Consider the following 26896-nt stretch of genomic DNA (forward strand, 5'->3'; position numbering starts at 1 on the left):
TCGAGTGGAGAGACCCAGAAAAAGGTAACGCTGGTCAGCTGACCTGGACACGGCTGCCACAGGGGTTCAAGAACTCACCCACTCTCTTCGACGAGGCCCTCCACCGGGATTTAACTCCTTTTAGGGCTCTCAACCCCCAGGTCATATTACTCCAATATGTGGACGACCTCCTAGTGGCAGCTCCCACATATGAAGGCTGCAAAAGAGGGACACAAAAGCTCTTGCAGGAACTGAGTAAGTTGGGGTACCGGGTATCAGCTAAAAAGGCCCAGTTATGCCAGAAAGAGGTCACCTATTTGGGGTACCTGCTCAAGGAGGGAAAAAGATGGCTGACCCCGGCCCGGAAAGCTACAGTTATGAAGATCCCCACTCCCACAACCCCCAGGCAGGTCCGCGAATTTCTGGGCACTGCCGGATTCTGCAGGCTCTGGATTCCTGGGTTTGCTTCCCTGGCTGCACCCTTGTACCCCCTGACAAGGGAAAACATTCCTTTTACCTGGACTGAGGAGCATCAAAAGGCTTTTGACCACATAAAAAAAGCCTTGCTGTCTGCCCCCGCCTTGGCTCTCCCAGACCTCACCAAACCATTTACTCTATACGTAGATGAAAGAGCCGGTGTAGCCCGAGGAGTGCTTACTCAAACCCTAGGACCATGGCGACGGCCAGTAGCTTATCTATCAAAAAAACTGGATCCAGTGGCCAGTGGGTGGCCAACCTGCCTAAAAGCGGTTGCTGCAGTGGCACTCCTCCTCAAAGACGCTGATAAGTTAACCTTGGGGCAAAATGTGACTGTGATTGCTTCCCACAGCCTCGAAAGTATTGTGCGGCAGCCCCCCAATCGGTGGATGACCAATGCCAGAATGACTCATTACCAGAGTTTGCTGCTAAACGAAAGGATATCTTTCGCGCCCCCTGCTGTCCTGAACCCAGCTACCCTACTACCAGTCGAGTCAGAATCCACCCCAGTACACCAATGCTCAGAAATCCTTGCTGAAGAAGCTGGGACTCGACGGGACCTGAAGGACCAGCCATTGCCCGGAGTGCCTGCCTGGTATACAGACGGTAGCAGCTTCATTGTGGAAGGTAAGCGGAGAGCAGGGGCCGCCATCGTAGATGGCAAACGGACGGTATGGGCAAGCAGCCTGCCAGAAGGGACATCAGCCCAGAAGGCCGAGCTAATCGCCTTGACGCAGGCATTACGCCTAGCCGAAGGAAAAAACATCAACATCTACACGGACAGCAGGTCGCCATTATCCACTGCCCGGGCCACCAGAGAGGAAATAACCCTGTGGCGGCCGGGAACCGGAGGGCCGACGAGGCTGCAAAACAAGCCGCCCTGTCGGTCAGGGTGCTAGCAGAAACTATAAAGCTTCAAGAGCCAATCGAGCCTGCTCAAGCTAGGACCAAGCCAAGAGAGCTCACTCCTGACCAGGGAAAAGAATTCATTCAGCGGTTACATCAGCTAACACACTTAGGACCAGAAAAGCTCCTTCAACTAACGAGCCGCACCAGCCTCTCCATCCCGAATCTCCGGTCCACCGTTCAAGAAGTCGCCAATCGGTGTCCGGCTTGTGCCATGACTAATGCGACTACCACCTACCGAGAGACCGGAAAAAGACAACGGGGAGATCGACCCGGCGTATACTGGGAAGTAGACTTTACAGAGGTAAAGCCTGGCCGGTATGGGAACAGGTATCTGCTAGTATTTGTAGATACTTTCTCTGGATGGGTAGAAGCTTTTCCTACCAAAACGGAAACGGCCCTGACTGTATGTAAAAAGATACTAGAAGAAATCCTGCCCCGTTTCGGGATCCCCAAGGTGATCGGGTCAGATAATGGCCCAGCCTTTGTTGCTCAGGTAAGCCAGGGACTGGCCACACAACTGGGGATAAATTGGAAGTTACATTGTGCGTATAGGCCCCAGAGCTCAGGTCAAGTAGAGAGAATGAATAGAACCATCAAAGAGACCTTAACTAAATTGGCCTTAGAGACCGGTGGAAAAGACTGGGTGGCCCTCCTTCCCTTAGCGCTGTTCAGAGCCAGGAATACCCCTGGCCAGCTTGGTCTGACCCCTTATGAAATCCTCCACGGGGGACCCCCCCCCATACTTGAGTTGGGAGGAACACTGGGTCCCGATGATAACTTTCTTCCTGTCTTATTTACTCACTTAAAGGCTTTAGAAGTTGTAAAAACCCAGATCTGGGACCAGATCAAGGAGGTATACGAGCCAGGTGCCGTGGCCATCCCTCATCCGTTCCAGGTCGGAGACCAAGTGCTGGTCAGACGCCATCGACCCAGCAACCTTGAGCCTCGGTGGAAAGGCCCGTATCTGGTATTGCTGACCACCCCGACCGCAGTAAAAGTTGATGGCATTGCAGCCTGGGTACATGCTTCTCACCTCAAGCCTGCGCCACCCTCCGTACCAGATGAATCCTGGGAGCTGGAGAGGACTGATAATCCTCTTAAGTTGCGCATTCGGCGGCGGCGGAGCAAGCCTACCAAGTAATAACCCTAACCAGCCCAACACCCTCACCTGGCAGGTACTGTCCCAAACTGGAAAGGTTGTCTGGTTCAAGACAGAAGTCCACCCCCTTTGGACTTGGTGGCCCTCCCTTACCCCTGATATATGTGCCCTGGCGGCGGGTCTCGAGGCTTGGGATATTCCAGAAATTGATGCACCGGCCTCTAAAAGAGTCAGGCCTCCTGACTCAAACTATGAAAATGCTTATAACCAGATCAAATAACTCCCCTTGGTTGACCACCCTACTGTCAACCATCGCCGGGCCCCTATTACTCCTCCTTCTGTTGTTCACCCTTGGGCCCTACGTCATCAATAGACTAGTCCAATTCATCAATGATAGGGTAAGTGCAGTTAAGATTCTGGTCCTTAGGCAAAAATACCAAACCTTAAATGGCGAAGATAACTTTTAATTCCGCTCTAAGATTAGAGCGATCCACAAGAGAAATGGGGGAATGAAGGAAGTGCTTTTTACAAGGGTATAGGGAAAATACAGCCAAAAAGTCAAGTTAAGAAACAAGGGGAACAGAGTCAAACAGGATATCTGTGGTTATGCACCTGGGCCCCGGCCCGAGGCAAAGGGCGGATAGTTCCCAGAAATAGACAAGTCAGTTAAAGTTTCAAGAGTGCCCCTCAGCTGTTTCAAGGACTCCCATTTGACCGAAGTTCACCCCTGGCTTGATTTAAACTAACCAATTACCTTGCTTCTCGCTTCTGTACCCGCGCTTTTTGCTATAAAAAGGACCCAGGAGCTCTACTCGGCGCGCCAGTCTTTCGAAAGACTGAGTCGCCCGGGTACCTGTGTGTTCAATAAACCTCTTGTTTTTGCATCCGAAGCCGTGGTCTCGCTGTTCCTTGGGAGGGTCTCCCTGAACTGACTGACTACCCACTGCGGGAGTCTTTCAGCCCTACCCACGATAAAGGCCCTGAGACATCGTTTCTCCTTTACTTCTTCTGACTCCCGACTGACCCACGTGCCTCCCCACGTGGCCCCGTGTGGTGCGATGGGCCCCCTCCTTTTGGGAACTGTCCACCAAGCCTCTGTCCTTTGACCAAAACTTGAATCAGGCTCCTCTGGGTCCATTCTGAGTAGGCTTGACCTTGGGTTTCCCGCTCTGTCCTCGTAGGATCCAGTTTGAGCAAGAAAGCCGCCAAATCAGTTCAGTGAAAATCCTCCCTCCTGGTCTCTTATCACCCTGGCTTGCCTTCCGCAACAATTCTACGGGAGTCGGAGTCCGTCTAGCAGATATCCCTCTTACCGCCCCCCCCCCCCGATGTTTCTTTCCTCTTAGTACTTTTTCAACCACTGACACCCCCCCAGCCCCCCCCACCCCCACCCCACTTCCTTGGCTGTAACCACTCGTCCTCGTCCTCGTTGGAGTTAGGGTTAGGGTCCAACCTGTTTCCCACACTGCACGATCCCGTTGCAGCGTCCCTATAACCTATCACCGTGGCCCCCGTTGAGTTTTTGTTCAAGTCTACCCGGCCGTCGTTAACAGGTGTCACGAATCGTGTTTTGGCTTTCACGCCGTGGAACATAACGCCGGGAACAGCCGGCTCATCATTTTTGCCCGCGTTCCGTCCGGGTGGATCTTCATGGCTCTTGGCACCGAACTGCCTGCTGGGCTCGTACTTTGTACGTGGACGTTGAAATCAGGAAACATGAGGACAGGCGTACCGTTAGAGAAACCCCGAGAAGCCAGAATCCGTCCCGAGTGCAACGGGAAGGGCCGTGGGGGGGGAGGGGGGAGTAGAGCCCGAAGCCAGGAGACGCAGAGCCAGCGTTGTCGTTTGGCTTTTAAGGGTGGTAGGAGAAGGGTCTGCAAGCCGAAATCAGCAGCAAGTCCACGTGCTCCCGCCACCCAGGTAGTACAGGCTGAGGCGATGTGGGAGAGAAGAGACACAGACAAGCCCCCGAGGAGAGCAGTAGGGATAGGCAGGTGTGCGCAGCAATAGGAAGAGAGCATGTGGAGAAGAGGCAGAGAGAGGACAGACGGGACCTCCCCAGTTGATGAAAGAAAAGATGGGAACGAGGGACGTGTCGAGCCTGGCGACGGCGACGGCAGCAGGTCGGAGCCCCCCCACCCGCCCCAGGTCCTAGGTGGGAGCGCAGCGCCGGGCGTGACCTCGGCAGCAGCTTCCCTCTCCCGGCGCACGCAAAGAGCGGGCCGAAGCGCCGACCACGCCAAGCGGCAGCGCCCCGCGGGCCTGGTCCCCGCTCGCCGGGTGGGCGGGCAACAGGGGGGAGGCCTCCGCAGCTATCAGCCCCTCAACACTCCGCAACCCGTCCCCGCCATCTCTCATCTTGGGTCACCAACGTTCTTGTCCCCGGAGGGGTGCACCGCGCCCGGAGGCACTGCAATACCAGGCCGATGCGTGGACTGGACGGAGCAAGCTCCCGTTCCACGTCCCTGCTCCAAAAATCCATTTAATATATTGTCCTCGGATAGAGGACGTATCAGATATTAAACTGATAAGAACAGATACTACACTTGATCTTAGCCAAAAGGCCGAGAAGCGATGCCCGCCCCGCCGCCCCTCGCCACCTGCCGCCTCTCCCTTACCCATCTTTAGCTCACGGTGACCAACCACACCGTCGCCGTCTGCCTCCTTCGCTTTGTCACAGGCCTGTGCAAAACGCTGCGCCCCTCCGCGCATATCTGATGCTCTGCCTTGGAAAAGACACCTTTTACATCCCTTTCTCCTACGGCGGTTCCGCGGCTGAAGCCCCGTTCTCATTTCCATGCCCCGCCCATTCTGCCTCTGGGAGGCGTGGCCACTGCCACGGACTCCACCCTCAGGACCGCCTTGACGCGCTGCCGCGGAAGCTGGGTGCCGGGGCCCGGCTCCTGGTCTGTACCGACCTGCCTTAAAGACTGAGCGAAGGGGATCTGAGCTGCGGGCCGGGAGGGAGACTGTCGGCGCAGAGTGGCCCGACCTCTGCTGAAGAAAGCGGGCGGTGGGGGTGCGGGGCGAGGGGGAGGAGGGGTTACCCTGCTGAGTTAGGGGAGGGAACAGGACTTCCCTGACCGAAGGAGGAGCCCAGCGCCGAGAGTCAGGATCGCGGGTCCGGCCCCCCCCCCGCCCCCGCCCCCGCCCCCGCCAAGGGCGGCAGAGAGGGGTCGCCGCCCTGATCTGCCCAACTCGCGCTCCGTCAGCGGGGGAGTTTGGGAAACTCCTTAGACCTCCCCAGTCTCGGTTTCCCCAGCTGAGAAGGGGATACCTGGATACCTTAGTGCCTGCCTCCTGGAGTTTAGGGAGCCCCACAGGAGCTCACCGGGCGACCGTGGCTTAGTCGTCTGGAATGTGGGTCTTAGCGTCCCACGAGGTTCCCGTGAAGGGGTCGTGCTTGTGAAACCGTAAGGCAGTCCGACCTTGGCCTCATCGGTCACAGTAACCCTAAAGACACCCAGCCTGGACAAGCTGTGTTGCCTGCCGACTGACGACAGGTAACATCGATCGTCTGCGCCAGGTGCTGTCCTGAGGCCTTTTCTTCGCTGCAGACCCACGGAGCTGACGTCAGGTGTGTGTGGAGACGCCTTAAGCGCCTCGCCCAAGACCACACAGCTAGTGAGTGAGTGGGAGAGGCAGGACTGGAACCTCGCCCTGGGCTGGCCGGCCGGCTGGCTGGGTGGCTGGCGCCAGCGTCCGCAGCCTTCACCGCCGCTAAACTCGCCTGTGGAGCGAGGAGAGAGCACGGAGCCCGGGAAAGTCCTCGCCTAGAGTGAAAGACTTGGTTCTGGTGTGTCGGGCCGGCCGTGAGACAACGTGCGGCTGAGCCCGTGAGACGCAGGGCTGTCTGCAGGGAGGCAGGAACGCAGCAGGCCGTCTAAGTGCATCGGTCGAGGGCACAGACGCACAAAGAGCCCACCCTCTGTCGACCGCTTACCGGCCTCGTGACTCACCCTGTGAACGCGGGGCTCCTCATTCCAGCCCTCTGGGTTCAATCCGTGATCGGTACATTGGAGACAAGGAGAGAATGAGGAATTATCAGACATTATCCCAGAGATGGTGAGAAACGTCCGGCATGGGGCCTAGCCTTCAGAACACACACAAGGGGAGGAACCTCGGGTGAGTCCCTTCTGCCTCGCTCAGCTCCCCGTCTGTGGAACGGGGACGTCAACAGCCAGGACGTCATCTCCTGTGCTTCACCTCCCCGCGTGCGGCAAGAGGTGAGGCCGGGCGGACCCAACCAGGCCCTCTCTTGAGCCATTCCCTGGACATGCCTCTCCTCGGCCGCCAGAGCTGAGGGCCCCTCAAGTTTTCTTCCCGAAGTCTTGTTTTTCCTCGGCCTCCCTCAGGCACTCCACAAGGTCTCACAGTTTATCCTCCCTCACCCCCACGCTGGATCCTCAGGGCCAGATATATTTTGGATTTCAGACTTTTCCAGATTCTAGAAATATGGACTGTGGACTATGAAACACCCCCACGGGGCCCACAGCCGCACCCTAGAATCAAACGTTAGTACTTCTGCATCCCATTATGTGAATATTTGCAAGAAGCAGGAGAAATGTTCGTTAATGCCCGCTCTCAGTTGAGGTTATATTCTGCTGACGACACGTCATGAGAAGAAATCGTTTTCAGGAACGAGGGATCTCGGCCTAGGCGTGTGGACCCACCGTGACAGTAAACTCTCTCAGGGTAGGGCCTGTCTTGTCTTTGTTCTACCTGTGCACCTGTCACTCGGTCTTAGCACATAGTCGTGATCCAATAAGTGTTTATTGAAGGAATAAACCCTAATTGATAACACTCATTTGGATCTGACCTGGGGGGGAGGGGAGAGATGCTTTGCTCTCAGAGGTACATGTCCCTGCTCTCTTCCCGAGTCAAAAAGGTCACATAAAATTATTACCAACTGTATGGATCATGTATTTAATTTTCTGTATTCCTCTCTCTCTCTCTCTCTCTCTCTCTCTCTCCACCCCCCCCCCGCCATCTTACCAAATTTAGTTTTCTTAATCGACACGTAATGATTGTGTACATTCATGGGGTATGTTGTGATATTTGGGTACATGCGTACAACGTGCACCCATCGAATCAGGGTAACGGGCATACCCATCATCTCAAACATTCGTCATTTCTTTGTGTCGGGAACACTTCAAGTCCTCTCTATGAGCTATTTGAAATCACGCGACAAATTGTTGTTCCGTAGTCTCTCTCTCTTATTTTCTGTATTTTATGATGCTGTCGTATGTCGGGGGCCTGCCTGGCTGGCCAAGGGAGAGCCTTCCCTTCCCAAGGCCAGCTCATTTCTGGAGACAGCAGACGACTTGCCTGCAATGGGCCCATCCTATGCAAACCAACCAATCAAATAAATTGCTCGGACTTGCCTACCCTGGCTCTCACCCAATCGTTCCTCCGACCTCCCGTGCCACCCCCACTCCCGTCCCCCACACACGCCCTACCCACGATAAAGGCCCTGAGACATCGTTTCTCCTTTACTTCTTCTGACTCCCGACTGACCCACGTGCCTCCCCACGTGGCCCCGTGTGGTGCGATGGGCCCCCTCCTTTTGGGAACTGTCCACCAAGCCTCTGTCCTTTGACCAAAACTTGAATCAGGCTCCTCTGGGTCCATTCTGAGTAGGCTTGACCTTGGGTTTCCCGCTCTGTCCTCGTAGGATCCAGTTTGAGCAAGAAAGCCGCCAAATCAGTTCAGTGAAAATCCTCCCTCCTGGTCTCTTATCACCCTGGCTTGCCTTCCGCAACAATTCTACGGGAGTCGGAGTCCGTCTAGCAGATATCCCTCTTACCGCCCCCCCCCCCCCGATGTTTCTTTCCTCTTAGTACTTTTTCAACCACTGACACCCCCCCAGCCCCCCCCACCCCCACCCCACTTCCTTGGCTGTAACCACTCGTCCTCGTCCTCGTTGGAGTTAGGGTTAGGGTCCAACCTGTTTCCCACACTGCACGATCCCGTTGCAGCGTCCCTATAACCTATCACCGTGGCCCCCGTTGAGTTTTTGTTCAAGTCTACCCGGCCGTCGTTAACAGGTGTCACGAATCGTGTTTTGGCTTTCACGCCGTGGAACATAACGCCGGGAACAGCCGGCTCATCATTTTTGCCCGCGTTCCGTCCGGGTGGATCTTCATGGCTCTTGGCACCGAACTGCCTGCTGGGCTCGTACTTTGTACGTGGACGTTGAAATCAGGAAACATGAGGACAGGCGTACCGTTAGAGAAACCCCGAGAAGCCAGAATCCGTCCCGAGTGCAACGGGAAGGGCCGTGGGGGGGGAGGGGGGAGTAGAGCCCGAAGCCAGGAGACGCAGAGCCAGCGTTGTCGTTTGGCTTTTAAGGGTGGTAGGAGAAGGGTCTGCAAGCCGAAATCAGCAGCAAGTCCACGTGCTCCCGCCACCCAGGTAGTACAGGCTGAGGCGATGTGGGAGAGAAGAGACACAGACAAGCCCCCGAGGAGAGCAGTAGGGATAGGCAGGTGTGCGCAGCAATAGGAAGAGAGCATGTGGAGAAGAGGCAGAGAGAGGACAGACGGGACCTCCCCAGTTGATGAAAGAAAAGATGGGAACGAGGGACGTGTCGAGCCTGGCGACGGCGACGGCAGCAGGTCGGAGCCCCCCCACCCGCCCCAGGTCCTAGGTGGGAGCGCAGCGCCGGGCGTGACCTCGGCAGCAGCTTCCCTCTCCCGGCGCACGCAAAGAGCGGGCCGAAGCGCCGACCACGCCAAGCGGCAGCGCCCCGCGGGCCTGGTCCCCGCTCGCCGGGTGGGCGGGCAACAGGGGGGAGGCCTCCGCAGCTATCAGCCCCTCAACACTCCGCAACCCGTCCCCGCCATCTCTCATCTTGGGTCACCAACGTTCTTGTCCCCGGAGGGGTGCACCGCGCCCGGAGGCACTGCAATACCAGGCCGATGCGTGGACTGGACGGAGCAAGCTCCCGTTCCACGTCCCTGCTCCAAAAATCCATTTAATATATTGTCCTCGGATAGAGGACGTATCAGATATTAAACTGATAAGAACAGATACTACACTTGATCTTAGCCAAAAGGCCGAGAAGCGATGCCCGCCCCGCCGCCCCTCGCCACCTGCCGCCTCTCCCTTACCCATCTTTAGCTCACGGTGACCAACCACACCGTCGCCGTCTGCCTCCTTCGCTTTGTCACAGGCCTGTGCAAAACGCTGCGCCCCTCCGCGCATATCTGATGCTCTGCCTTGGAAAAGACACCTTTTACATCCCTTTCTCCTACGGCGGTTCCGCGGCTGAAGCCCCGTTCTCATTTCCATGCCCCGCCCATTCTGCCTCTGGGAGGCGTGGCCACTGCCACGGACTCCACCCTCAGGACCGCCTTGACGCGCTGCCGCGGAAGCTGGGTGCCGGGGCCCGGCTCCTGGTCTGTACCGACCTGCCTTAAAGACTGAGCGAAGGGGATCTGAGCTGCGGGCCGGGAGGGAGACTGTCGGCGCAGAGTGGCCCGACCTCTGCTGAAGAAAGCGGGCGGTGGGGGTGCGGGGCGAGGGGGAGGAGGGGTTACCCTGCTGAGTTAGGGGAGGGAACAGGACTTCCCTGACCGAAGGAGGAGCCCAGCGCCGAGAGTCAGGATCGCGGGTCCGGCCCCCCCCCCGCCCCCGCCCCCGCCCCCGCCAAGGGCGGCAGAGAGGGGTCGCCGCCCTGATCTGCCCAACTCGCGCTCCGTCAGCGGGGGAGTTTGGGAAACTCCTTAGACCTCCCCAGTCTCGGTTTCCCCAGCTGAGAAGGGGATACCTGGATACCTTAGTGCCTGCCTCCTGGAGTTTAGGGAGCCCCACAGGAGCTCACCGGGCGACCGTGGCTTAGTCGTCTGGAATGTGGGTCTTAGCGTCCCACGAGGTTCCCGTGAAGGGGTCGTGCTTGTGAAACCGTAAGGCAGTCCGACCTTGGCCTCATCGGTCACAGTAACCCTAAAGACACCCAGCCTGGACAAGCTGTGTTGCCTGCCGACTGACGACAGGTAACATCGATCGTCTGCGCCAGGTGCTGTCCTGAGGCCTTTTCTTCGCTGCAGACCCACGGAGCTGACGTCAGGTGTGTGTGGAGACGCCTTAAGCGCCTCGCCCAAGACCACACAGCTAGTGAGTGAGTGGGAGAGGCAGGACTGGAACCTCGCCCTGGGCTGGCCGGCCGGCTGGCTGGGTGGCTGGCGCCAGCGTCCGCAGCCTTCACCGCCGCTAAACTCGCCTGTGGAGCGAGGAGAGAGCACGGAGCCCGGGAAAGTCCTCGCCTAGAGTGAAAGACTTGGTTCTGGTGTGTCGGGCCGGCCGTGAGACAACGTGCGGCTGAGCCCGTGAGACGCAGGGCTGTCTGCAGGGAGGCAGGAACGCAGCAGGCCGTCTAAGTGCATCGGTCGAGGGCACAGACGCACAAAGAGCCCACCCTCTGTCGACCGCTTACCGGCCTCGTGACTCACCCTGTGAACGCGGGGCTCCTCATTCCAGCCCTCTGGGTTCAATCCGTGATCGGTACATTGGAGACAAGGAGAGAATGAGGAATTATCAGACATTATCCCAGAGATGGTGAGAAACGTCCGGCATGGGGCCTAGCCTTCAGAACACACACAAGGGGAGGAACCTCGGGTGAGTCCCTTCTGCCTCGCTCAGCTCCCCGTCTGTGGAACGGGGACGTCAACAGCCAGGACGTCATCTCCTGTGCTTCACCTCCCCGCGTGCGGCAAGAGGTGAGGCCGGGCGGACCCAACCAGGCCCTCTCTTGAGCCATTCCCTGGACATGCCTCTCCTCGGCCGCCAGAGCTGAGGGCCCCTCAAGTTTTCTTCCCGAAGTCTTGTTTTTCCTCGGCCTCCCTCAGGCACTCCACAAGGTCTCACAGTTTATCCTCCCTCACCCCCACGCTGGATCCTCAGGGCCAGATATATTTTGGATTTCAGACTTTTCCAGATTCTAGAAATATGGACTGTGGACTATGAAACACCCCCACGGGGCCCACAGCCGCACCCTAGAATCAAACGTTAGTACTTCTGCATCCCATTATGTGAATATTTGCAAGAAGCAGGAGAAATGTTCGTTAATGCCCGCTCTCAGTTGAGGTTATATTCTGCTGACGACACGTCATGAGAAGAAATCGTTTTCAGGAACGAGGGATCTCGGCCTAGGCGTGTGGACCCACCGTGACAGTAAACTCTCTCAGGGTAGGGCCTGTCTTGTCTTTGTTCTACCTGTGCACCTGTCACTCGGTCTTAGCACATAGTCGTGATCCAATAAGTGTTTATTGAAGGAATAAACCCTAATTGATAACACTCATTTGGATCTGACCTGGGGGGGAGGGGAGAGATGCTTTGCTCTCAGAGGTACATGTCCCTGCTCTCTTCCCGAGTCAAAAAGGTCACATAAAATTATTACCAACTGTATGGATCATGTATTTAATTTTCTGTATTCCTCTCTCTCTCTCTCTCTCTCTCTCTCTCTCCACCCCCCCCCCGCCATCTTACCAAATTTAGTTTTCTTAATCGACACGTAATGATTGTGTACATTCATGGGGTATGTTGTGATATTTGGGTACATGCGTACAACGTGCACCCATCGAATCAGGGTAACGGGCATACCCATCATCTCAAACATTCGTCATTTCTTTGTGTCGGGAACACTTCAAGTCCTCTCTATGAGCTATTTGAAATCACGCGACAAATTGTTGTTCCGTAGTCTCTCTCTCTTATTTTCTGTATTTTATGATGCTGTCGTATGTCGGGGGCCTGCCTGGCTGGCCAAGGGAGAGCCTTCCCTTCCCAAGGCCAGCTCATTTCTGGAGACAGCAGACGACTTGCCTGCAATGGGCCCATCCTATGCAAACCAACCAATCAAATAAATTGCTCGGACTTGCCTACCCTGGCTCTCACCCAATCGTTCCTCCGACCTCCCGTGCCACCCCCACTCCCGTCCCCCACACACGCCCTACCCACGATAAAGGCCCTGAGACATCGTTTCTCCTTTACTTCTTCTGACTCCCGACTGACCCACGTGCCTCCCCACGTGGCCCCGTGTGGTGCGATGGGCCCCCTCCTTTTGGGAACTGTCCACCAAGCCTCTGTCCTTTGACCAAAACTTGAATCAGGCTCCTCTGGGTCCATTCTGAGTAGGCTTGACCTTGGGTTTCCCGCTCTGTCCTCGTAGGATCCAGTTTGAGCAAGAAAGCCGCCAAATCAGTTCAGTGAAAATCCTCCCTCCTGGTCTCTTATCACCCTGGCTTGCCTTCCGCAACAATTCTACGGGAGTCGGAGTCCGTCTAGCAGATATCCCTCTTACCGCCCCCCCCCCCCCGATGTTTCTTTCCTCTTAGTACTTTTTCAACCACTGACACCCCCCCAGCCCCCCCCACCCCCACCCCACTTCCTTGGCTGTAACCACTCGTCCTCGTCCTCGTTGGAGTTAGGGTTAGGGTCCAACCTGTTTCCCACACTGCACGATCCCGTTGCAGCGTCCCTATAACCTATCACCGTGGCCCCCGTTGAGTTTTTGTTCAAGTCTACCCGGCCGTCGTTAACAGGTGTCACGAATCGTGTTTTGGCTTTCACGCCGTGGAACATAACGCCGGGAACAGCCGGCTCATCATTTTTGCCCGCGTTCCGTCCGGGTGGATCTTCATGGCTCTTGGCACCGAACTGCCTGCTGGGCTCGTACTTTGTACGTGGACGTTGAAATCAGGAAACATGAGGACAGGCGTACCGTTAGAGAAACCCCGAGAAGCCAGAATCCGTCCCGAGTGCAACGGGAAGGGCCGTGGGGGGGGAGGGGGGAGTAGAGCCCGAAGCCAGGAGACGCAGAGCCAGCGTTGTCGTTTGGCTTTTAAGGGTGGTAGGAGAAGGGTCTGCAAGCCGAAATCAGCAGCAAGTCCACGTGCTCCCGCCACCCAGGTAGTACAGGCTGAGGCGATGTGGGAGAGAAGAGACACAGACAAGCCCCCGAGGAGAGCAGTAGGGATAGGCAGGTGTGCGCAGCAATAGGAAGAGAGCATGTGGAGAAGAGGCAGAGAGAGGACAGACGGGACCTCCCCAGTTGATGAAAGAAAAGATGGGAACGAGGGACGTGTCGAGCCTGGCGACGGCGACGGCAGCAGGTCGGAGCCCCCCCACCCGCCCCAGGTCCTAGGTGGGAGCGCAGCGCCGGGCGTGACCTCGGCAGCAGCTTCCCTCTCCCGGCGCACGCAAAGAGCGGGCCGAAGCGCCGACCACGCCAAGCGGCAGCGCCCCGCGGGCCTGGTCCCCGCTCGCCGGGTGGGCGGGCAACAGGGGGGAGGCCTCCGCAGCTATCAGCCCCTCAACACTCCGCAACCCGTCCCCGCCATCTCTCATCTTGGGTCACCAACGTTCTTGTCCCCGGAGGGGTGCACCGCGCCCGGAGGCACTGCAATACCAGGCCGATGCGTGGACTGGACGGAGCAAGCTCCCGTTCCACGTCCCTGCTCCAAAAATCCATTTAATATATTGTCCTCGGATAGAGGACGTATCAGATATTAAACTGATAAGAACAGATACTACACTTGATCTTAGCCAAAAGGCCGAGAAGCGATGCCCGCCCCGCCGCCCCTCGCCACCTGCCGCCTCTCCCTTACCCATCTTTAGCTCACGGTGACCAACCACACCGTCGCCGTCTGCCTCCTTCGCTTTGTCACAGGCCTGTGCAAAACGCTGCGCCCCTCCGCGCATATCTGATGCTCTGCCTTGGAAAAGACACCTTTTACATCCCTTTCTCCTACGGCGGTTCCGCGGCTGAAGCCCCGTTCTCATTTCCATGCCCCGCCCATTCTGCCTCTGGGAGGCGTGGCCACTGCCACGGACTCCACCCTCAGGACCGCCTTGACGCGCTGCCGCAGAAGCTGGGTGCCGGGGCCCGGCTCCTGGTCTGTACCGACCTGCCTTAAAGACTGAGCGAAGGGGATCTGAGCTGCGGGCCGGGAGGGAGACTGTCGGCGCAGAGTGGCCCGACCTCTGCTGAAGAAAGCGGGCGGTGGGGGTGCGGGGCGAGGGGGAGGAGGGGTTACCCTGCTGAGTTAGGGGAGGGAACAGGACTTCCCTGACCGAAGGAGGAGCCCAGCGCCGAGAGTCAGGATCGCGGGTCCGGCCCCCCCCCCGCCCCCGCCCCCGCCCCCGCCAAGGGCGGCAGAGAGGGGTCGCCGCCCTGATCTGCCCAACTCGCGCTCCGTCAGCGGGGGAGTTTGGGAAACTCCTTAGACCTCCCCAGTCTCGGTTTCCCCAGCTGAGAAGGGGATACCTGGATACCTTAGTGCCTGCCTCCTGGAGTTTAGGGAGCCCCACAGGAGCTCACCGGGCGACCGTGGCTTAGTCGTCTGGAATGTGGGTCTTAGCGTCCCACGAGGTTCCCGTGAAGGGGTCGTGCTTGTGAAACCGTAAGGCAGTCCGACCTTGGCCTCATCGGTCACAGTAACCCTAAAGACACCCAGCCTGGACAAGCTGTGTTGCCTGCCGACTGACGACAGGTAACATCGATCGTCTGCGCCAGGTGCTGTCCTGAGGCCTTTTCTTCGCTGCAGACCCACGGAGCTGACGTCAGGTGTGTGTGGAGACGCCTTAAGCGCCTCGCCCAAGACCACACAGCTAGTGAGTGAGTGGGAGAGGCAGGACTGGAACCTCGCCCTGGGCTGGCCGGCCGGCTGGCTGGGTGGCTGGCGCCAGCGTCCGCAGCCTTCACCGCCGCTAAACTCGCCTGTGGAGCGAGGAGAGAGCACGGAGCCCGGGAAAGTCCTCGCCTAGAGTGAAAGACTTGGTTCTGGTGTGTCGGGCCGGCCGTGAGACAACGTGCGGCTGAGCCCGTGAGACGCAGGGCTGTCTGCAGGGAGGCAGGAACGCAGCAGGCCGTCTAAGTGCATCGGTCGAGGGCACAGACGCACAAAGAGCCCACCCTCTGTCGACCGCTTACCGGCCTCGTGACTCACCCTGTGAACGCGGGGCTCCTCATTCCAGCCCTCTGGGTTCAATCCGTGATCGGTACATTGGAGACAAGGAGAGAATGAGGAATTATCAGACATTATCCCAGAGATGGTGAGAAACGTCCGGCATGGGGCCTAGCCTTCAGAACACACACAAGGGGAGGAACCTCGGGTGAGTCCCTTCTGCCTCGCTCAGCTCCCCGTCTGTGGAACGGGGACGTCAACAGCCAGGACGTCATCTCCTGTGCTTCACCTCCCCGCGTGCGGCAAGAGGTGAGGCCGGGCGGACCCAACCAGGCCCTCTCTTGAGCCATTCCCTGGACATGCCTCTCCTCGGCCGCCAGAGCTGAGGGCCCCTCAAGTTTTCTTCCCGAAGTCTTGTTTTTCCTCGGCCTCCCTCAGGCACTCCACAAGGTCTCACAGTTTATCCTCCCTCACCCCCACGCTGGATCCTCAGGGCCAGATATATTTTGGATTTCAGACTTTTCCAGATTCTAGAAATATGGACTGTGGACTATGAAACACCCCCACGGGGCCCACAGCCGCACCCTAGAATCAAACGTTAGTACTTCTGCATCCCATTATGTGAATATTTGCAAGAAGCAGGAGAAATGTTCGTTAATGCCCGCTCTCAGTTGAGGTTATATTCTGCTGACGACACGTCATGAGAAGAAATCGTTTTCAGGAACGAGGGATCTCGGCCTAGGCGTGTGGACCCACCGTGACAGTAAACTCTCTCAGGGTAGGGCCTGTCTTGTCTTTGTTCTACCTGTGCACCTGTCACTCGGTCTTAGCACATAGTCGTGATCCAATAAGTGTTTATTGAAGGAATAAACCCTAATTGATAACACTCATTTGGATCTGACCTGGGGGGGAGGGGAGAGATGCTTTGCTCTCAGAGGTACATGTCCCTGCTCTCTTCCCGAGTCAAAAAGGTCACATAAAATTATTACCAACTGTATGGATCATGTATTTAATTTTCTGTATTCCTCTCTCTCTCTCTCTCTCTCTCTCTCTCTCCACCCCCCCCCCGCCATCTTACCAAATTTAGTTTTCTTAATCGACACGTAATGATTGTGTACATTCATGGGGTATGTTGTGATATTTGGGTACATGCGTACAACGTGCACCCATCGAATCAGGGTAACGGGCATACCCATCATCTCAAACATTCGTCATTTCTTTGTGTCGGGAACACTTCAAGTCCTCTCTATGAGCTATTTGAAATCACGCGACAAATTGTTGTTCCGTAGTCTCTCTCTCTTATTTTCTGTATTTTATGATGCTGTCGTATGTCGGGGGCCTGCCTGGCTGGCCAAGGGAGAGCCTTCCCTTCCCAAGGCCAGCTCATTTCTGGAGACAGCAGACGACTTGCCTGCAATGGGCCCATCCTATGCAAACCAACCAATCAAATAAATTGCTCGGACTTGCCTACCCTGGCTCTCACCCAATCGTTCCTCCGACCTCCCGTGCCACCCCCACTCCCGTCCCCCACACACGCCCTACCCACGATAAAGGCCCTGAGACATCGTTTCTCCTTTACTTCTTCTGACTCCCGACTGACCCACGTGCCTCCCCACGTGGCCCCGTGTGGTGCGATGGGCCCCCTCCTTTTGGGAACTGTCCACCAAGCCTCTGTCCTTTGACCAAAACTTGAATCAGGCTCCTCTGGGTCCATTCTGAGTAGGCTTGACCTTGGGTTTCCCGCTCTGTCCTCGTAGGATCCAGTTTGAGCAAGAAAGCCGCCAAATCAGTTCAGTGAAAATCCTCCCTCCTGGTCTCTTATCACCCTGGCTTGCCTTCCGCAACAATTCTACGGGAGTCGGAGTCCGTCTAGCAGATATCCCTCTTACCGCCCCCCCCCCCCCGATGTTTCTTTCCTCTTAGTACTTTTTCAACCACTGACACCCCCCCAGCCCCCCCCACCCCCACCCCCACCCCACTTCCTTGGCTGTAACCACTCGTCCTCGTCCTCGTTGGAGTTAGGGTTAGGGTCCAACCTGTTTCCCACACTGCACGATCCCGTTGCAGCGTCCCTATAACCTATCACCGTGGCCCCCGTTGAGTTTTTGTTCAAGTCTACCCGGCCGTCGTTAACAGGTGTCACGAATCGTGTTTTGGCTTTCACGCCGTGGAACATAACGCCGGGAACAGCCGGCTCATCATTTTTGCCCGCGTTCCGTCCGGGTGGATCTTCATGGCTCTTGGCACCGAACTGCCTGCTGGGCTCGTACTTTGTACGTGGACGTTGAAATCAGGAAACATGAGGACAGGCGTACCGTTAGAGAAACCCCGAGAAGCCAGAATCCGTCCCGAGTGCAACGGGAAGGGCCGTGGGGGGGGAGGGGGGAGTAGAGCCCGAAGCCAGGAGACGCAGAGCCAGCGTTGTCGTTTGGCTTTTAAGGGTGGTAGGAGAAGGGTCTGCAAGCCGAAATCAGCAGCAAGTCCACGTGCTCCCGCCACCCAGGTAGTACAGGCTGAGGCGATGTGGGAGAGAAGAGACACAGACAAGCCCCCGAGGAGAGCAGTAGGGATAGGCAGGTGTGCGCAGCAATAGGAAGAGAGCATGTGGAGAAGAGGCAGAGAGAGGACAGACGGGACCTCCCCAGTTGATGAAAGAAAAGATGGGAACGAGGGACGTGTCGAGCCTGGCGACGGCGACGGCAGCAGGTCGGAGCCCCCCCACCCGCCCCAGGTCCTAGGTGGGAGCGCAGCGCCGGGCGTGACCTCGGCAGCAGCTTCCCTCTCCCGGCGCACGCAAAGAGCGGGCCGAAGCGCCGACCACGCCAAGCGGCAGCGCCCCGCGGGCCTGGTCCCCGCTCGCCGGGTGGGCGGGCAACAGGGGGGAGGCCTCCGCAGCTATCAGCCCCTCAACACTCCGCAACCCGTCCCCGCCATCTCTCATCTTGGGTCACCAACGTTCTTGTCCCCGGAGGGGTGCACCGCGCCCGGAGGCACTGCAATACCAGGCCGATGCGTGGACTGGACGGAGCAAGCTCCCGTTCCACGTCCCTGCTCCAAAAATCCATTTAATATATTGTCCTCGGATAGAGGACGTATCAGATATTAAACTGATAAGAACAGATACTACACTTGATCTTAGCCAAAAGGCCGAGAAGCGATGCCCGCCCCGCCGCCCCTCGCCACCTGCCGCCTCTCCCTTACCCATCTTTAGCTCACGGTGACCAACCACACCGTCGCCGTCTGCCTCCTTCGCTTTGTCACAGGCCTGTGCAAAACGCTGCGCCCCTCCGCGCATATCTGATGCTCTGCCTTGGAAAAGACACCTTTTACATCCCTTTCTCCTACGGCGGTTCCGCGGCTGAAGCCCCGTTCTCATTTCCATGCCCCGCCCATTCTGCCTCTGGGAGGCGTGGCCACTGCCACGGACTCCACCCTCAGGACCGCCTTGACGCGCTGCCGCGGAAGCTGGGTGCCGGGGCCCGGCTCCTGGTCTGTACCGACCTGCCTTAAAGACTGAGCGAAGGGGATCTGAGCTGCGGGCCGGGAGGGAGACTGTCGGCGCAGAGTGGCCCGACCTCTGCTGAAGAAAGCGGGCGGTGGGGGTGCGGGGCGAGGGGGAGGAGGGGTTACCCTGCTGAGTTAGGGGAGGGAACAGGACTTCCCTGACCGAAGGAGGAGCCCAGCGCCGAGAGTCAGGATCGCGGGTCCGGCCCCCCCCCCCGCCCCCGCCCCCGCCCCCGCCAAGGGCGGCAGAGAGGGGTCGCCGCCCTGATCTGCCCAACTCGCGCTCCGTCAGCGGGGGAGTTTGGGAAACTCCTTAGACCTCCCCAGTCTCGGTTTCCCCAGCTGAGAAGGGGATACCTGGATACCTTAGTGCCTGCCTCCTGGAGTTTAGGGAGCCCCACAGGAGCTCACCGGGCGACCGTGGCTTAGTCGTCTGGAATGTGGGTCTTAGCGTCCCACGAGGTTCCCGTGAAGGGGTCGTGCTTGTGAAACCGTAAGGCAGTCCGACCTTGGCCTCATCGGTCACAGTAACCCTAAAGACACCCAGCCTGGACAAGCTGTGTTGCCTGCCGACTGACGACAGGTAACATCGATCGTCTGCGCCAGGTGCTGTCCTGAGGCCTTTTCTTCGCTGCAGACCCACGGAGCTGACGTCAGGTGTGTGTGGAGACGCCTTAAGCGCCTCGCCCAAGACCACACAGCTAGTGAGTGAGTGGGAGAGGCAGGACTGGAACCTCGCCCTGGGCTGGCCGGCCGGCTGGCTGGGTGGCTGGCGCCAGCGTCCGCAGCCTTCACCGCCGCTAAACTCGCCTGTGGAGCGAGGAGAGAGCACGGAGCCCGGGAAAGTCCTCGCCTAGAGTGAAAGACTTGGTTCTGGTGTGTCGGGCCGGCCGTGAGACAACGTGCGGCTGAGCCCGTGAGACGCAGGGCTGTCTGCAGGGAGGCAGGAACGCAGCAGGCCGTCTAAGTGCATCGGTCGAGGGCACAGACGCACAAAGAGCCCACCCTCTGTCGACCGCTTACCGGCCTCGTGACTCACCCTGTGAACGCGGGGCTCCTCATTCCAGCCCTCTGGGTTCAATCCGTGATCGGTACATTGGAGACAAGGAGAGAATGAGGAATTATCAGACATTATCCCAGAGATGGTGAGAAACGTCCGGCATGGGGCCTAGCCTTCAGAACACACACAAGGGGAGGAACCTCGGGTGAGTCCCTTCTGCCTCGCTCAGCTCCCCGTCTGTGGAACGGGGACGTCAACAGCCAGGACGTCATCTCCTGTGCTTCACCTCCCCGCGTGCGGCAAGAGGTGAGGCCGGGCGGACCCAACCAGGCCCTCTCTTGAGCCATTCCCTGGACATGCCTCTCCTCGGCCGCCAGAGCTGAGGGCCCCTCAAGTTTTCTTCCCGAAGTCTTGTTTTTCCTCGGCCTCCCTCAGGCACTCCACAAGGTCTCACAGTTTATCCTCCCTCACCCCCACGCTGGATCCTCAGGGCCAGATATATTTTGGATTTCAGACTTTTCCAGATTCTAGAAATATGGACTGTGGACTATGAAACACCCCCACGGGGCCCACAGCCGCACCCTAGAATCAAACGTTAGTACTTCTGCATCCCATTATGTGAATATTTGCAAGAAGCAGGAGAAATGTTCGTTAATGCCCGCTCTCAGTTGAGGTTATATTCTGCTGACGACACGTCATGAGAAGAAATCGTTTTCAGGAACGAGGGATCTCGGCCTAGGCGTGTGGACCCACCGTGACAGTAAACTCTCTCAGGGTAGGGCCTGTCTTGTCTTTGTTCTACCTGTGCACCTGTCACTCGGTCTTAGCACATAGTCGTGATCCAATAAGTGTTTATTGAAGGAATAAACCCTAATTGATAACACTCATTTGGATCTGACCTGGGGGGGAGGGGAGAGATGCTTTGCTCTCAGAGGTACATGTCCCTGCTCTCTTCCCGAGTCAAAAAGGTCACATAAAATTATTACCAACTGTATGGATCATGTATTTAATTTTCTGTATTCCTCTCTCTCTCTCTCTCTCTCTCTCTCTCTCTCCACCCCCCCCCCGCCATCTTACCAAATTTAGTTTTCTTAATCGACACGTAATGATTGTGTACATTCATGGGGTATGTTGTGATATTTGGGTACATGCGTACAACGTGCACCCATCGAATCAGGGTAACGGGCATACCCATCATCTCAAACATTCGTCATTTCTTTGTGTCGGGAACACTTCAAGTCCTCTCTATGAGCTATTTGAAATCACGCGACAAATTGTTGTTCCGTAGTCTCTCTCTCTTATTTTCTGTATTTTATGATGCTGTCGTATGTCGGGGGCCTGCCTGGCTGGCCAAGGGAGAGCCTTCCCTTCCCAAGGCCAGCTCATTTCTGGAGACAGCAGACGACTTGCCTGCAATGGGCCCATCCTATGCAAACCAACCAATCAAATAAATTGCTCGGACTTGCCTACCCTGGCTCTCACCCAATCGTTCCTCCGACCTCCCGTGCCACCCCCACTCCCGTCCCCCACACACGCCCTACCCACGATAAAGGCCCTGAGACATCGTTTCTCCTTTACTTCTTCTGACTCCCGACTGACCCACGTGCCTCCCCACGTGGCCCCGTGTGGTGCGATGGGCCCCCTCCTTTTGGGAACTGTCCACCAAGCCTCTGTCCTTTGACCAAAACTTGAATCAGGCTCCTCTGGGTCCATTCTGAGTAGGCTTGACCTTGGGTTTCCCGCTCTGTCCTCGTAGGATCCAGTTTGAGCAAGAAAGCCGCCAAATCAGTTCAGTGAAAATCCTCCCTCCTGGTCTCTTATCACCCTGGCTTGCCTTCCGCAACAATTCTACGGGAGTCGGAGTCCGTCTAGCAGATATCCCTCTTACCGCCCCCCCCCCCCCGATGTTTCTTTCCTCTTAGTACTTTTTCAACCACTGACACCCCCCCAGCCCCCCCCACCCCCACCCCACTTCCTTGGCTGTAACCACTCGTCCTCGTCCTCGTTGGAGTTAGGGTTAGGGTCCAACCTGTTTCCCACACTGCACGATCCCGTTGCAGCGTCCCTATAACCTATCACCGTGGCCCCCGTTGAGTTTTTGTTCAAGTCTACCCGGCCGTCGTTAACAGGTGTCACGAATCGTGTTTTGGCTTTCACGCCGTGGAACATAACGCCGGGAACAGCCGGCTCATCATTTTTGCCCGCGTTCCGTCCGGGTGGATCTTCATGGCTCTTGGCACCGAACTGCCTGCTGGGCTCGTACTTTGTACGTGGACGTTGAAATCAGGAAACATGAGGACAGGCGTACCGTTAGAGAAACCCCGAGAAGCCAGAATCCGTCCCGAGTGCAACGGGAAGGGCCGTGGGGGGGGAGGGGGGAGTAGAGCCCGAAGCCAGGAGACGCAGAGCCAGCGTTGTCGTTTGGCTTTTAAGGGTGGTAGGAGAAGGGTCTGCAAGCCGAAATCAGCAGCAAGTCCACGTGCTCCCGCCACCCAGGTAGTACAGGCTGAGGCGATGTGGGAGAGAAGAGACACAGACAAGCCCCCGAGGAGAGCAGTAGGGATAGGCAGGTGTGCGCAGCAATAGGAAGAGAGCATGTGGAGAAGAGGCAGAGAGAGGACAGACGGGACCTCCCCAGTTGATGAAAGAAAAGATGGGAACGAGGGACGTGTCGAGCCTGGCGACGGCGACGGCAGCAGGTCGGAGCCCCCCCACCCGCCCCAGGTCCTAGGTGGGAGCGCAGCGCCGGGCGTGACCTCGGCAGCAGCTTCCCTCTCCCGGCGCACGCAAAGAGCGGGCCGAAGCGCCGACCACGCCAAGCGGCAGCGCCCCGCGGGCCTGGTCCCCGCTCGCCGGGTGGGCGGGCAACAGGGGGGAGGCCTCCGCAGCTATCAGCCCCTCAACACTCCGCAACCCGTCCCCGCCATCTCTCATCTTGGGTCACCAACGTTCTTGTCCCCGGAGGGGTGCACCGCGCCCGGAGGCACTGCAATACCAGGCCGATGCGTGGACTGGACGGAGCAAGCTCCCGTTCCACGTCCCTGCTCCAAAAATCCATTTAATATATTGTCCTCGGATAGAGGACGTATCAGATATTAAACTGATAAGAACAGATACTACACTTGATCTTAGCCAAAAGGCCGAGAAGCGATGCCCGCCCCGCCGCCCCTCGCCACCTGCCGCCTCTCCCTTACCCATCTTTAGCTCACGGTGACCAACCACACCGTCGCCGTCTGCCTCCTTCGCTTTGTCACAGGCCTGTGCAAAACGCTGCGCCCCTCCGCGCATATCTGATGCTCTGCCTTGGAAAAGACACCTTTTACATCCCTTTCTCCTACGGCGGTTCCGCGGCTGAAGCCCCGTTCTCATTTCCATGCCCCGCCCATTCTGCCTCTGGGAGGCGTGGCCACTGCCACGGACTCCACCCTCAGGACCGCCTTGACGCGCTGCCGCGGAAGCTGGGTGCCGGGGCCCGGCTCCTGGTCTGTACCGACCTGCCTTAAAGACTGAGCGAAGGGGATCTGAGCTGCGGGCCGGGAGGGAGACTGTCGGCGCAGAGTGGCCCGACCTCTGCTGAAGAAAGCGGGCGGTGGGGGTGCGGGGCGAGGGGGAGGAGGGGTTACCCTGCTGAGTTAGGGGAGGGAACAGGACTTCCCTGACCGAAGGAGGAGCCCAGCGCCGAGAGTCAGGATCGCGGGTCCGGCCCCCCCCCCCGCCCCCGCCCCCGCCCCCGCCAAGGGCGGCAGAGAGGGGTCGCCGCCCTGATCTGCCCAACTCGCGCTCCGTCAGCGGGGGAGTTTGGGAAACTCCTTAGACCTCCCCAGTCTCGGTTTCCCCAGCTGAGAAGGGGATACCTGGATACCTTAGTGCCTGCCTCCTGGAGTTTAGGGAGCCCCACAGGAGCTCACCGGGCGACCGTGGCTTAGTCGTCTGGAATGTGGGTCTTAGCGTCCCACGAGGTTCCCGTGAAGGGGTCGTGCTTGTGAAACCGTAAGGCAGTCCGACCTTGGCCTCATCGGTCACAGTAACCCTAAAGACACCCAGCCTGGACAAGCTGTGTTGCCTGCCGACTGACGACAGGTAACATCGATCGTCTGCGCCAGGTGCTGTCCTGAGGCCTTTTCTTCGCTGCAGACCCACGGAGCTGACGTCAGGTGTGTGTGGAGACGCCTTAAGCGCCTCGCCCAAGACCACACAGCTAGTGAGTGAGTGGGAGAGGCAGGACTGGAACCTCGCCCTGGGCTGGCCGGCCGGCTGGCTGGGTGGCTGGCGCCAGCGTCCGCAGCCTTCACCGCCGCTAAACTCGCCTGTGGAGCGAGGAGAGAGCACGGAGCCCGGGAAAGTCCTCGCCTAGAGTGAAAGACTTGGTTCTGGTGTGTCGGGCCGGCCGTGAGACAACGTGCGGCTGAGCCCGTGAGACGCAGGGCTGTCTGCAGGGAGGCAGGAACGCAGCAGGCCGTCTAAGTGCATCGGTCGAGGGCACAGACGCACAAAGAGCCCACCCTCTGTCGACCGCTTACCGGCCTCGTGACTCACCCTGTGAACGCGGGGCTCCTCATTCCAGCCCTCTGGGTTCAATCCGTGATCGGTACATTGGAGACAAGGAGAGAATGAGGAATTATCAGACATTATCCCAGAGATGGTGAGAAACGTCCGGCATGGGGCCTAGCCTTCAGAACACACACAAGGGGAGGAACCTCGGGTGAGTCCCTTCTGCCTCGCTCAGCTCCCCGTCTGTGGAACGGGGACGTCAACAGCCAGGACGTCATCTCCTGTGCTTCACCTCCCCGCGTGCGGCAAGAGGTGAGGCCGGGCGGACCCAACCAGGCCCTCTCTTGAGCCATTCCCTGGACATGCCTCTCCTCGGCCGCCAGAGCTGAGGGCCCCTCAAGTTTTCTTCCCGAAGTCTTGTTTTTCCTCGGCCTCCCTCAGGCACTCCACAAGGTCTCACAGTTTATCCTCCCTCACCCCCACGCTGGATCCTCAGGGCCAGATATATTTTGGATTTCAGACTTTTCCAGATTCTAGAAATATGGACTGTGGACTATGAAACACCCCCACGGGGCCCACAGCCGCACCCTAGAATCAAACGTTAGTACTTCTGCATCCCATTATGTGAATATTTGCAAGAAGCAGGAGAAATGTTCGTTAATGCCCGCTCTCAGTTGAGGTTATATTCTGCTGACGACACGTCATGAGAAGAAATCGTTTTCAGGAACGAGGGATCTCGGCCTAGGCGTGTGGACCCACCGTGACAGTAAACTCTCTCAGGGTAGGGCCTGTCTTGTCTTTGTTCTACCTGTGCACCTGTCACTCGGTCTTAGCACATAGTCGTGATCCAATAAGTGTTTATTGAAGGAATAAACCCTAATTGATAACACTCATTTGGATCTGACCTGGGGGGGAGGGGAGAGATGCTTTGCTCTCAGAGGTACATGTCCCTGCTCTCTTCCCGAGTCAAAAAGGTCACATAAAATTATTACCAACTGTATGGATCATGTATTTAATTTTCTGTATTCCTCTCTCTCTCTCTCTCTCTCTCTCTCTCTCTCCACCCCCCCCCCGCCATCTTACCAAATTTAGTTTTCTTAATCGACACGTAATGATTGTGTACATTCATGGGGTATGTTGTGATATTTGGGTACATGCGTACAACGTGCACCCATCGAATCAGGGTAACGGGCATACCCATCATCTCAAACATTCGTCATTTCTTTGTGTCGGGAACACTTCAAGTCCTCTCTATGAGCTATTTGAAATCACGCGACAAATTGTTGTTCCGTAGTCTCTCTCTCTTATTTTCTGTATTTTATGATGCTGTCGTATGTCGGGGGCCTGCCTGGCTGGCCAAGGGAGAGCCTTCCCTTCCCAAGGCCAGCTCATTTCTGGAGACAGCAGACGACTTGCCTGCAATGGGCCCATCCTATGCAAACCAACCAATCAAATAAATTGCTCGGACTTGCCTACCCTGGCTCTCACCCAATCGTTCCTCCGACCTCCCGTGCCACCCCCACTCCCGTCCCCCACACACGCCCTACCCACGATAAAGGCCCTGAGACATCGTTTCTCCTTTACTTCTTCTGACTCCCGACTGACCCACGTGCCTCCCCACGTGGCCCCGTGTGGTGCGATGGGCCCCCTCCTTTTGGGAACTGTCCACCAAGCCTCTGTCCTTTGACCAAAACTTGAATCAGGCTCCTCTGGGTCCATTCTGAGTAGGCTTGACCTTGGGTTTCCCGCTCTGTCCTCGTAGGATCCAGTTTGAGCAAGAAAGCCGCCAAATCAGTTCAGTGAAAATCCTCCCTCCTGGTCTCTTATCACCCTGGCTTGCCTTCCGCAACAATTCTACGGGAGTCGGAGTCCGTCTAGCAGATATCCCTCTTACCGCCCCCCCCCCCCCCGATGTTTCTTTCCTCTTAGTACTTTTTCAACCACTGACACCCCCCCAGCCCCCCCCACCCCCACCCCACTTCCTTGGCTGTAACCACTCGTCCTCGTCCTCGTTGGAGTTAGGGTTAGGGTCCAACCTGTTTCCCACACTGCACGATCCCGTTGCAGCGTCCCTATAACCTATCACCGTGGCCCCCGTTGAGTTTTTGTTCAAGTCTACCCGGCCGTCGTTAACAGGTGTCACGAATCGTGTTTTGGCTTTCACGCCGTGGAACATAACGCCGGGAACAGCCGGCTCATCATTTTTGCCCGCGTTCCGTCCGGGTGGATCTTCATGGCTCTTGGCACCGAACTGCCTGCTGGGCTCGTACTTTGTACGTGGACGTTGAAATCAGGAAACATGAGGACAGGCGTACCGTTAGAGAAACCCCGAGAAGCCAGAATCCGTCCCGAGTGCAACGGGAAGGGCCGTGGGGGGGGAGGGGGGAGTAGAGCCCGAAGCCAGGAGACGCAGAGCCAGCGTTGTCGTTTGGCTTTTAAGGGTGGTAGGAGAAGGGTCTGCAAGCCGAAATCAGCAGCAAGTCCACGTGCTCCCGCCACCCAGGTAGTACAGGCTGAGGCGATGTGGGAGAG

The 26896-nt window shown here is 57.6% G+C and overlaps 5 non-coding genes across 5 annotated transcripts; all 5 read right to left on the minus strand.

The window, feature by feature from the left end:
- Positions 1 to 4849: 4849 nt before the first annotated feature.
- LOC134365367 (U2 spliceosomal RNA) lies at positions 4850 to 5040 on the minus strand. The gene has a single exon (XR_010022068.1). It is a non-coding gene; the product is annotated as a U2 spliceosomal RNA (small nuclear RNA).
- Positions 5041 to 9343: 4303 nt separating this feature from the next.
- LOC134365369 (U2 spliceosomal RNA) lies at positions 9344 to 9534 on the minus strand. The gene has a single exon (XR_010022069.1). It is a non-coding gene; the product is annotated as a U2 spliceosomal RNA (small nuclear RNA).
- Positions 9535 to 13837: 4303 nt separating this feature from the next.
- LOC134365370 (U2 spliceosomal RNA) lies at positions 13838 to 14028 on the minus strand. The gene has a single exon (XR_010022070.1). It is a non-coding gene; the product is annotated as a U2 spliceosomal RNA (small nuclear RNA).
- A 4309-nt stretch (positions 14029 to 18337) lies between these two features.
- Positions 18338 to 18528, minus strand: LOC134365371 (U2 spliceosomal RNA). The gene has a single exon (XR_010022071.1). It is a non-coding gene; the product is annotated as a U2 spliceosomal RNA (small nuclear RNA).
- Positions 18529 to 22834: 4306 nt separating this feature from the next.
- On the minus strand, positions 22835 to 23025 carry LOC134365372 (U2 spliceosomal RNA). Its single transcript, XR_010022072.1, has one exon. It is a non-coding gene; the product is annotated as a U2 spliceosomal RNA (small nuclear RNA).
- Positions 23026 to 26896: the final 3871 nt, after the last annotated feature.

Source organism: Cynocephalus volans, chromosome 16 (genome assembly GCF_027409185.1).
Source record: "Cynocephalus volans isolate mCynVol1 chromosome 16, mCynVol1.pri, whole genome shotgun sequence".
NCBI lineage: Eukaryota > Metazoa > Chordata > Mammalia > Dermoptera > Cynocephalidae > Cynocephalus > Cynocephalus volans.